This window comes from Nuphar pumila, chromosome 16 (genome assembly GCF_984573655.1).
Source record: "Nuphar pumila chromosome 16, dmNupPumi1.hap1.1, whole genome shotgun sequence".
NCBI classification, from domain to species: domain Eukaryota; kingdom Viridiplantae; phylum Streptophyta; class Magnoliopsida; order Nymphaeales; family Nymphaeaceae; genus Nuphar; species Nuphar pumila.
This window is the reverse complement of record NC_143264.1, coordinates 31,945,985-31,959,130: the sequence shown is the minus strand read 5'-3', so window position 1 is coordinate 31,959,130 and position 13,146 is coordinate 31,945,985.

Sequence of the window (13,146 nt, the reverse complement as noted above, 5' to 3'; positions counted from 1 at the left end):
CTTTTAGGAAGGAATATTTAGATTTTTGTTTTGATCGACCAGCTTGAAAGCGGGATTTTTTGGAAGCACCAGCTCGAAAGCAGAATTTTGATGGAAGTACCAGCTCGAAAGCAGGATTTTATTGCCCGACCAGCTCGAAAGCAGGATTTGATTGCCCCACCAGCTCGAAAGCAAGATTTTTTGGAAGTACCAGCTCGAAAGCAGGATTTGATTGCCCGACCAGCTCGAAAGCAGGATTTGATTGACCGACCAGCTCGAAAGCAGGATTTGTTTGATCGACCAGCTCGAAAGCAGGATTTGTTTGACCGACCAGCTCGAAAGCAGGATTTGTTTGATCAACCAGCTCGAAAGCAGGATTTGTTTGACCGACCAGCTCGAAAGCAAGATTTTATTGACCGACCAGCTCGAAAGCAGGATTTTATTGACCGACCAGCTCGAAAGCAGGATTTGTTGACCCGACCAGCTCGAAAGCAGGATTTGATTGCCCGACCAGCTCGAAAGCAGGATTTGTTTGCCCGACCAGCTCGAAAGCAGGATTTGTTTGCCCGACCAGCTCGAAAGCAGGATTTGATTGCCCCACCAGCTCGAAAGCAGGATTTTAGTTGGTAAAATGATTGCCATTGATAGAGTGGTGACCCTTAGGCTTGAGAATGATGGATATTTGACGAGATTGTAACCCGAAGGTTTGAACTTTTGACATACATTGATGAATTTGTAACCTAAAGGCTTTGAAGAGAATAGATATAAAATGAGATTGTAACCCGAAGGTTTGAGATTTAATAGACATGAATGAGATTGTAACCCGAAGGCTTGAGATTTTGAGAGATATAGATAAAATTGTGACCCAAAGGCTTGAAAATGATATGCTTTGATGAAGTTGTGACCTGAAGGCTTGAAGATGATAGACATTGATAAAATGGTAACCCGAGGGCTTGATAATGAAAGACATTTGATGAATTGATAGACATTTGGTGAGAATTTAGGATATAATAGACAATGATTCAGGTTTATCCCTTAACCTGAAAGGGAAGATCGAGATTTTTGAGGATATACTTGAGACTTGAATTTAGAAGAGATATGACAAGATTTATGATTTATGATTTAGATGGACCAGCACATTTGGCTGTATGCGGTCCAATTTTCAGGATTAACCCCTTGTCCTGAATAAAATTTAAACAGATAGAAGGAAAATAAAATTTGATGAAATATTGATAAACAATGGAGAAAATTTTGAGGGAATTTATTTACTTTGTAAAAGAACTTTCACAAATAGCATTTGTTGCTCCTATGAGCGATCTCAGGATTATCCCTTATCCTGAGAAAGAATACATCGAATGTCGAGGTTCAGGTTTATCCCTTAACCTGAAAGGGGAAATAATAGAATTTAAGAAAAGAAATTTAGAAAATCAATTTGATGAGACTTGTATTTGCACAAAGGAATTCTCATAGGTAATCATTATTGCCCCTACGAGAGGTCTCAAGATTATCCCTTATCCTGAATGGGAAAGACAAATTTAGTGAAGGGAAATTGATATAAATCTAGAAAATCAATAAAGATTGATAAAACTTGTATTTATAAATAAATCCTCATAGGTAGAGTTAATGCTCCTACAAGGGGTCTCAAGATTTTCCCTTATCCTGAATGGGAACACCTCGGACAACGAGGGTCAGGTTTATCCCTTAACCTGAGGGGAGAAAAAAAAAAGAATAAAGGAAATACCTCATGGGAAAGAGGCATCAGGTTTATCCCTTAACCTGAAAGGGTATAAGAATTTATAAAATTTAATGGAATTGAGGAAAAATTGATAAAACTTGATAAAAACTTTGATAAAATTGATGTAAACTTGATAAAAAGCACGAATAAAATGAATGAAACTGATATAAATATCAAATTTACCTGAAATTTTATAAGATTTAAGAGAAAAAGGAGTTTTTCTGATCCTGCCTGCATATGGGATCCTGAAAGGAAAATGTTTATTTAAAAGATAGGTGAAAAAAATCATCTTTGGGAAGAAAGTCCACTGTAAGGAAAATGATCAGTGTGAGATCTGATCCTTTTAAAAGGAATCATCATGAGAGATCATCATGAGGGTTAATTTTGGAGATAATGGTTTAAAAACCCATTTTAAGAAAAATCAATGTGATAGTTTATTTTGAAGAAGATTAGATCAAAATATTGAACTTTTGGTGATCATGAAGAAGTTTTTTTGCAGAAATTCTCAAGTTTTTTAGGATTTTGAAAATCCTCATAGGTAATATCATTTCTCTCATGATGATGTTTTTGGGATTGTCCCTTATTTAAAAAAATATGAGAAATACAAAATTTTACAAAATATATGCCCCATCGTGGCGAAGGATAGAAGTGTTTGATATCAACAGATACGAAGAAAATTGACATTTCATTGATAGAAAATATTGATAACAACTAAAATATTTACAAGTTTGTTGACCAAAGGTCACAAAAGACTGGGACTGAGTTGTCCCTATTAGGTGACTGAAAAGAGAGAAAGCAGAAAAATATTGACATGGTTCGGGAAGTTAGGCCAAGATGGGTAGCTACTCTTTTTCTTGATCTTCCACCAGCAGCTTTGTATCAATGCAGTCTTGGACGATGTTTTTGAAAACAAAACAGTGCTCGATGTCATGCCCCATCGCTCGATGGAATTTGCAGAACTGATCCTTGAACCTTCCCATAGTCACAGGTGGATCTGCTACCTTGGGAAGTTTAACCATCTCTTTTGTTGTCATATACTCAAGAACTTCTTCAAGCGATTGCTCTAAGGGGGTAAACTCACAGTCATATCCCCAACCATCGTGCTTTGGTTTTCCTTGAGGCTTTGATTCTAACTGGATGCTCAAGGGAGTGATGTTATTCTGCCTGTTGATCTCATCCTTTTGACCGGAGCAATCATCTCTGCCTGACCCGCCAGTGTGGTTCTTTCTGCCACCTCTTTTGTTTTTGCCATTATTGTTGAAGGAACTGGTGGAAAAGGCGAAGTTGGTTTTCTTTTTCACGTCCTGACTGTGAGGCCATGATAGGTTCCATTCTCTAATCCCATTTCGAGCCATTCGACTCGCTCTATTAACTTGATGAAAGATTTAGACGGAGAAGTAGAGATCAGACCCTTGAGAGGTTGAGAGAAATTGTTCAAAATTATTGAGAGTGCATGCCCCTCTGATATTGGATCCTTCATCCTGTTGCAAGTAGATCTCCATCTATGAATGAAATCTTTTGCCTTCTCATTGTCATTTTGCTTTAGGTTGAAAGGATGGTTGAGGGTAGGCGGAGCCTCAGTATTGAAGAGAAACCTTTCAATGAACAAGTTGATGACTTTGTCAAATTCTCGCAGTTCAATCGGGTTGATATGGTCGGCATACCATCTTGCCGCAACTCCCTCCAGACTGCGTGGAAAGCATAAGAATAAAGCCCTATTGTTCTTTCTGAATCGGTTGCACTCGGCAAAAAATGTGGCCAGATGAGCCTTGGGGTTGCCGGTCCCATCAAATTTTATGAATTTACGAGGAAGATCTTCCCAGTTGTCATCTCCTTCTAATCCGTCATAAAAATCTGCACCGGTGTAGACCTTTTTGCCTTTGTCCTGGGCTTGTAAGTCTTTGATTGCACGAGTCATTTCTCTTATTTGCTCATGCATCGGATTTTCTGCTGTGATCTGAAACTTGGTTTTGCTTGCTGACTCATGCCCCTCATTGACTTTCTTGGACCGATACAAGGGGTTGTGAAAATATGTCGGTTGCTCTTCCTCTGAGTCCTCCTCTGCTAACTCTGAAGTGCTGTCATACTGAACTTGCTTCTTGCTGACTTTTCCCTTGGCTTTGCTTTTAGAAGATATTTTCTCAGGGTTTTCCTCAGCTTGTTCAGACATCATTTTTGCCATCACTTTCTGAAACAACTTGTATGTAGCAGAATCAACATTGCTTTCTGCTTCTTGGCCCTGCTGCTTGGATGACTTGATGGAGTTCATTTCTTCTCCTTCACTGTCGCTTTGCTGTGGCACTGTTTCCTTTCCAGTCCTCGTCTGAACCATGATGAAATGTCAATATCCTCTCTGAAGGTAAGAATGGGATATTTAGAAATTCTTTGGAGGAAATTATGATAAAGGAGGAAATCAAAGTCTGATAATGAAAATATCCCATTACGAGGGATTGGTTTGTCACCAAAAATTTGTGACAACCGCATTGTTTTTCTAAAAAGAATGAACAAATATTTAATTTTGAAAGGGACATATTGTTATCGTCGCAAAATTTTTCCCGTCTTCCCTTCCTTGCGGAAGAGAGAGGAAAATGCTTTCGCGATTTAAACTGGACCGGATTTTGGAAATTGTTTTGAAATACTCGCCTTCGTTTTGAAAATTGTGGGAAAATCCATGGGATGGGGCTCGACCTGTCGGTACGAGGTTCGACCGTTCCTGCCGCCTTTAACAAGGGTAATCGAACCAAGGACCAAAATTATGCTTGACTTAGTAAAATCATTAAAATTATATTATGTTCTATATCCTAAATGCACAGAGAATTCAGGCATATGCTATGAGAATTTTGGAAAATGTAAATTGGAAAATATGATGTATGATTAGAAAACATTTGGAGTTGAAAAGCATTTCTCAGGAAAAGATGGAAATCAATTTCTCAAAAAAACTCAGACGAAGAAGGTTTGAAATCTCGAGAAAGTTTATAAAGATTTAGAAAACCCTGAAGAAATAGGAATCTCAGGAAAATTTTAAGAGAGTTTAGAAAGACTTGGAACATCATGAAGAAATGAAAATCTCGGGAAAATGGAAGGAATTCTTGAGAAAGGATGAATATTTGAAAAGGAAAGCACTTGTTAGGAAAAACTCGGATTTTGAGAGTTTTCTTAGGAAAAGGATTGAAAATTTATAGGAAAAATTCATTGGAGAAGAAAATTTAGAACTTAGGAAATTGAAATCCTGAGAACCTTGTCTTTGAAATGTCTGAAAATCAACTTTGATTCTTGAGAAAGATGAGAAATTCCTTTTGAAAAGAATCTTAAGAAAACAACATTTCCAAGGAAAGTCATAGGAAAACTTTGATTTGGAAAATCCAACTCCGAATATCATCATAGTTTCTTGAGAAATCGATTCCATGAAGTGAAAATCTCTTGAGAAAATCATGGGAAAAACAGATGATGCAGATGATGTGAATGAATGAATGCACTTTGAAAAGATTTCTGAAAAATTGGTTGGAAAAATGTGGATTAAGCCAAAGTAAATCCTTCACGTATTCTGACTGTGGCCATGAATATATTCAGGGTTTATTTGAGTTAATTCACAATATTTTGAAAACATTGGAAATATGAGGTGCATTTTCAAGATAGCCTAAGAGTGTAGGCTCAATGTGACTGGTAGAGAGATGATGGATCTGGGTCTCGTCCATATTCCGACTAGGGCCGTAAATATGGACTCCACCGAGTTCATCAACTCTCTAAGAGTTGGTGCACGTGCCATTCGTGTTCATCCACGGTGAATTTGGAAAATTGAGATATATGCATCATAGAATCAGGATATTACTGAAATTAAACTATATGAGATGCGGCCTAATCTAAGCAGTAAAAGTAAATCTTATTCCAAGGTTTACATTGGATTGTTACATTGCATATCATAAAGTAAAAAAAAAATAAAATGGGGACAAGGAATCAGCATCTTCTAGATTTTCCTGCAAAATGAGAGTTAGTACAAGATAACCAAGGAAATGGGTATATATATACTATATACAACAAAGATATACATGTAAATATAGAAACACTTGAAGTTATGATAAATGATATATGATAATGAAGATATATTTACAAAAAGTAAAAGAAAAGAAAAATATATGTGATAACCAATGCACATGAAGGGATATATATATATATATATATATATATATATATATATATATATATATATATATATATATATATATATATATATATATATATATATATATATATATATATATATATATATATATATATATACATATAAGTATATGTATATGTATGTATATACATATATACATATATATAGACACATATACGTATACATATAGGTAGATATATGATATATATACATATATATAGATATATATACATATAATGAGAAACATATACATATAAAAAAAAATATATACATACTAATGGAAATTACATATAATGGGTAAAATTAGAAAATACAGGTATATACTGTTTCTGTAGGGGATTTCACACAGCCGTATCTCCCAAATTACAAGGTAATTTTCGATAAAACTGGGTATGGAGCTTTCCTATATATCAATAACAAAGCATACAAAAGATGGTTTATAGATCATGAATGGATATAAAAATATCCATCTGTGAACATGACCGATTATCAAGACTGCACACCTGCAGAAAATGGATATGTGCAGAAAATGGGTTGTGGAAGCACCATGGACTATTTCAAGGATATCATGAAAAGGATATGAAAAGCTTAGTGAAAAGGTGAAGATGTTGTGGAAAATGATGAAACAATATGTGTAATTGGTGCTGCAAATGGGGTGATATCATAACAATACAACAAACAAGAATTTAGCATTAAGCTAAATAAAATCTCATAAATCAAATGATGATGTTCCAGCCATAGCTTCATAAAACAGGAATTTTAGCATTAAGCTAAATAAAATCTCATAAATCAAATGGTGATATTCCAGCCATAGCTTCATCAAACAGAAATTTTGCATTAAGCTTAAACAAAACGTGATCGCCTAAATCAAATGGTGATATTCCAGCCATAGCCTCATAAACAGAAATTTAGCATTAAGCTTAAACAAAATATGATCACCTAAATCAAATGGTGATATTCCAGCCATAGCTTTATAAACAGAAATTTAGCATTAAGCTTAAACAAAACATGATCACCTAAATCAAATGGTGATATTCCAACCATAGCCTCATAAATAGAAATTTAGCATTAAGCTTAAACAAAACATGATCACCTAAATCAAATGGTGATATTCCAGCCATAGCTTCATAAAACAGGAATTTTGTGATGAATGTAAAACAAAAAAAAAAAGACATTATGATGAATCAGAACTGGAAATCAAACAACATAATTCTAAAGATGAACAAAACTAAAACAGGGATGGTAGCAATGAAAGCAAAACAGGAAAATATATAGAAAACTGAATAAAAACAGGAAACTACAAAGGAGAATGAAATCAAATGGTGAAGAACTCGAATCTAAAATTTTAAACAAAGCTGGAGATGAGTGGAAAACAGGGAAATTACAAGATACAGAATTCCATCTTTCTATTTTCCTTTTCATTTTTTTTTTTACAAAAAAAAAAAATTGAAAACCTCAGGTACTCACCATTCCATCCTCAGATCAGATAGCTGGAAACCCCAACATGTTACAAACTACTCTTTTGGCCAGGGCTGTAGCCAATGACAAAGAGATCGATCCTCTTTTATTGGGCTAAAAAAAATGGGTAAAATGCTACTGGGCTGAAGGCAAAGGGGGCAGCCTACGTCTTCTGCTGGATGGCTAGGCTGAAGGTGATGGGCTGAAAGGAACTGCAGAGGCTGCTTCACACTGGATAGCATTTTCTTTTTTGCAGGTGAGCTAAAGAGGATGGTAGGAAATCGGTTGTGCTGAGCTTTTCTGTTGGTGAGCTGAAACGAGGTTGGGCAGCAATCGTTGGGCTGAGGTGAGGATGGATGGGCAGTTGGCTGAAGGTGCCCTGCGGCTGGGCTAAAGAAGAGGGCAGCCTGCGTTTTCTGCTGGATGGCTACTGAAGGAAAGGGAAATCTCCTGCTGGACCTCTGTTGGCTGAAGGGTGATGGCAATCATTGAAAGGCTTGGTGGCTGGGCTGAATGAAGGTGGAAAGCAGCGGATTGGAGGTCCTGTGGTGGCTGGAATGAAGAAGGGGACGGCAGCTGCTGTTGAAGATCCTGTTGTGGCTGGACTGAAGAAGGGGAAGACCTTGGTGGAGGTCCTGCGGCTGGTGGGTAGAAGGTTTGAAGAAGGGCTGAGCAGCAGTTGTGGGATGGACAGCAACACGTTGAGGAGGAGATCCCTGAGAGTCTGAGTATGATGCTAGTTCAAAGGCGGGTCCCACTCTATTTATTTGAAAATACGAGATAAAACATTATTTGTTTTTCAAGAATTTGGAAAAATTGAGTTTTCAGGGCAAAAATATGGATAAATGTAAAAAAAAATTTGTAAAGAGATTTAAAATCTTTTGCAAAAAGTTTTGAGATAGAATCTTTAAAATCAATATCCAGATATCCAGATTGTTTTTCTTGAGAAAAATTTTTGTAATTCAAAGTCCTGGGGTTAAAATGGGAAAAATTGGTAACTTTGAAGTCCCAGGGTTTTAAAAATCATTTTTAAAAACTTTAAAAATCAAATCTGGATTGACAATTTTGAAAATCAGGAATTCTGGATCTCAAAATGAGATGTTGTGCAGTGAAATGATGCAAAGTGTTCATGCAATGCGATGCAAAGACATGTTTCAGTGAAATGTCACTCTGAGCTTAAACTTGGAAATTCTAACTTTTTGTCCAGAAAGAGGATTTTGAAATTTTGCAATTTGAAGATGTCTCTGAACCTAAATATGGAAATTTTGAGGCTCAAGAATGAAATTTTGGACTTTCTGCAAGGTTCAATCTTGGAAAATGACCATTTTGCCCTTCATTGCTTCTGAAGAACTGAAATGTGCCGATTGAGGGTGATGTCAAGAAGGTGAGTGAAAATTTGGGGTGTTTACAGATGCCCCTCTTTGCTACTAAGCCGGCTTATGGACGAGCTTAGTGGCAAAGAAAACACACCAAATTTTTGCTATATAAAAAAAATGCCCCAGTGAGAAGGATCTGACTGGCTATGAAGAAAATTAGCCCGAGGAAGATGGTAGATATGAAATGGAGAAATGAAGAGGAAAGACTCACTCTGTGAGAGTGAAATTCAGGTTTATGCCCTTGACCTAATTGGGAAATGGGATATCTCATCGAAATAAGACTCATGTTTATACCCTTAACCTGATTGGGTGATGAAAATGAAATACCTCATCAAATGGGGCTCAGGTTTGTACCCTTGTCCTGATTGGGCGAAAAATAAAATATTGGAAGGTGAATAAGACAATTTTTCTTGAAGAGGAACGAGGCGATGGAATTGTAAGAGGCAATTTTGGAAGATGATCAAGACGATCCGGTGAATTTTTCATCAGTGTGAAATATGAATAAGGTAAGGAGTAAGACGACTTTTTCGACAACGCGAAAGATGGATATGACAATCTTTTGACGAGAATAAGGTAACTCTTTTGGCAACACGAAAGACAAACAAAGCAAACTCTTTCAGAGAAGAGTAAGGCAACTCTTTTGACAATGCAAAAGATGAATAAGGCAAATTTTCCAACGAAGAATAAGGCAACTCTTTCGGCAATGCGAAAGATGAACGTGAGCGATCCAAAGGAACAAGGCGATTCTTTCGTCAACACGAAAGATGTCAAAGGCGATTCCAAAGGAATAAGGTGATTCTTTCGACAACACGAAAGATGATAAAGGCGATCCAAAGGAACAAGGCGATTATTTCGACAACGCGAAAGATGACAAAGGTAATCCAAAGGAACAAGGCGAGTCTTTCGACAACGTGAAAGATGATAAAGGTAATCCAAAGGAATAAGGCAATTCTTTCGACAATGCGAAAGATGACAAAGGCGATCCAAAGAAGAAAGACGATTCTTTCGACACCGCGAAAGATGACAAAGGCAATCCAAAGGAGAAAGGTGATTCTTTCGACACCGCGAAAGATGACAAAGGTAATCCAAAGTAACAAGGCGAGTCTTTCGACAATGCGAAAGATGATAAGGCGATCCAAAGGAGTAAGGCGATTCTTTTGACAATGCGAAAGATGATAAAAGCAATCCAAAGGAATAAGGCAATTCTTTCGACAATGCGAAAGATGACAAAGGCGATCCAAAGGAGAAAGACGATTCTTTCGACACCGCGAAAGATGACAAAGGCAATCCAAAGGAGAAAGGCGATTCTTTCGACACCGCGAAAGATGACAAAGGTAATCCAAAGGAATAAGGCAATTCTTTCGACAATGCGAAAGATGACAAAGGCGATCCAAAGGAGAAAGGTGATTTTTTCGACAACGCGGAAGATGATAAAGGCGATCCAAAGGAGAAAGGCGATTCTTTCGACACCGCGAAAGATGACAAAGGCAAACCAAAGGAGAAAGGCGATTCTTTCGACACCGCGAAAGATGACAAAGGTAATCCAAAGGAATAAGGCAATTCTTTCGACAATGCGAAAGATGATAAAGGAAGCTTAAAGGAACAAGGTGATTCTTTCGACAACATGAAAGATGACAAAGGCAATCCAAAGGAACAAGGCGATTCTTTCGACAATGCGAAAGATGACAAAAGGCAATCCAAAGGAACAAGGCGATTCTTTCGACAACGCGAAAGATGACAAAGAAAGATTAAAGGAACAAGGCGATTCTTTCGACAACATGAAAGATGACAAAGGCAATCCAAAGGAACAAGGCGATTCTTTCGACAATGCGAAAGATGACAAAGGTAATCCAAATGAATAAGGCAATTCTTTCGACAATGCGAAAGATGACAAAGGCGATCCAAAGGAATAAGGCGATTCTTTCGACAACGCGAAAGATGACAAAGGTAATCCAAAGGAATAAGGCGATTCTTTCGACAACGCGAAAGATGACAAAGGTAATCCAAAGGAATAAGGCGATTCTTTCGACAATGCGAAAGATGATAAAGGTAATCCATTCGGAGAGAAGGCTAATCTTTCAACAACGTGAAAGATGATAAAGGCTATCCTTTCGGAGATAAGGCTAATCTTTCAACAACGTGAAAGGCGACAAAGGAAAATCTCTCAAAGGGGTCAAGATACATCAATATGGACATCAAGCTCTCACTTAACGTCAGGATAGCTAGAAAATATTGTCAAAATGTTGAAAATTTTGCTGATTCAAAGTATTTGAAAATGATGCTCATTTTTGCAAAGATATTCCTTTCTTTCTATTTGAAGCATCACCTCCAAACGAGATTCACTTCGTAGAATCAAGATTTAGCGTCCAAATTGCTTGTGATTGACCTTCTTCAAAGAAGTTATCAATTTTCTTGATATGAACAGGAAAGAGAATTTGATATTATGAAAGCAATCTATGAAAGGATATTGATAATAGAATTTCACAAATTTAAAGAAGATTCTTGATAACTATGACAGTTTGATATCCTGGGAGCTTCTCTCATGATAATCTTCCTGCGCTCTTTTGGCTCTCTAACGTTTTTGCTACATTCTCCTTCATTTTGGAGATGTATAGACTTTTTCTCTTTTTCATTTTCCTCTTTTTCTCTCTTTTTTGGAAGGGTACGTTACAAACTCCTTCAACTTGGAGATGTTTTGATCCTTCTTTGACGATATTGGCTCATGGGTTAGAGATTTTTGGATGATAGCTGAAATTAAATATCTTTTGGGGATTGTCGGAAGGTTCATCGCATCTGCCTTCATCTCGACGGTGCTTTGGACTCTCCCTAGAAGGATCCGTCACAAACTCCGTCATCTTGGAGATGTTTCGAATCTTCTTTGGCCCCGGGGGTCTACTCGCCTAATTCGCCTTCATCTTGACAACAGGTGAGAGATCCCTTTTGCGGATATTTAATTGCAGCTTAGGTGATTTTGAGGAGACGGGGCTTGGGTGAATGCTCTCTTTTCTAGCACTCAGGATATCTCCACTGCCTCATTTTACAAGAATAATCTTTAAAGATGTGCCATTGACTGCGATCAATATCAATCATTTATGGCTTTTCAATAATATTGAATCTTCTTTTCTAGCCATATCGAGGATTTATACTTCATCCTTTTGGTTGGCTAATAGAAAGAATTTGGATTTTGAATCCTTCTTCACAAAAGCTTTGCCTTTTTGGAAGTGATACTAAAGGTAAACTGAGGTAAAATTTTATGAAATAAAATTCTGAAATCAACAGGTAATTGATTGACAAATTGACAAAGTGTTCTTGAAATCCTTAGTAAAAGAGATCGCTTGACATCCGAGTTGACACATCCATGACGATGGTACTCAATTTCAAAGGTAAATCCAATACGAAGTTGGAATTTTGAAGGTAAGTCCTAGCAGAATACTGAATTTTGAAGGTAAGTCTAACTTAAAAGCTGGTTTTGAAATACCATCCGAATCAGGACTCAGGTTTTACAGGGAAGATTCGAGTCAAAACTCGAGCCTTCGAAGGAAAGCTAGGAAGTTTGGTTTCTAAGGAGATAAAGTTTGGGTTGAAACCCAAATCTTAAAAAGGAAAAACTAGGTCAATTCAGATTTTTGAGTCGAAACTCAAATATTCAGAGGAAATTTAGAAAGTTCGAGTCGAGGCTCGAATCTCAAAGGAAAACTGGGAAGCTCAGATTTTGAAGGAAAGAAAACTTGAGTTAAACTCAAATCTTCGAAGAAAAGCAGGAAAGTTCGAGTCAGGGCTTGAATCTCAAAAAGAAACTGGAAAGTTTAGATTTTGAAGGAAAGAAAACTTGAGTTAAAACTCAAATCTTCGAAGGAAAGCAGGAAAGTTCGAGTCAGGGCTCGAATCTCAAAGGAAAATCTTTAATCAGAAGATTGAATTTTGAAAATCGACAGTGCGAGAGCTGGGATTGAAAGTTTCGAGAATGGCTAGTTCGAGGAATGGATTATTTGACTTGCAATGAAAAAGACCATCATATTTAGATGTATGTGGTCTGATTTTCAGGATTAAACCCCTTATCCTGAACGGGGATAGGAATAAAAATTGAAAAATCATGGAAAATGATTCAGGTTTATCCCTTAACCTGAAGGGGATTGTTGATGTAAATTTAATGCAACTGAATATGATTGAATGCAAATTGATGCAAATGAATGCAGAATTAATGCAAATGAGTGCATATATATGCAAAATGAGAGATTGGTTTATCATGCCTGCATACAGGATGTTTTGAGGTAAAGAGAAATTTTAAAAAAATGCCCCAGTGCGACTAGGGGGGAAAATTTTGAATACAAAGAAGGATAATCGAGGAATAAGGTGACATGCTTCCTGATTGAGAGACGTCCTCAAGATCGTTCCTTACAAGAGACATATTTGTGAAAAGGAAAGAGACGAAAATAAGA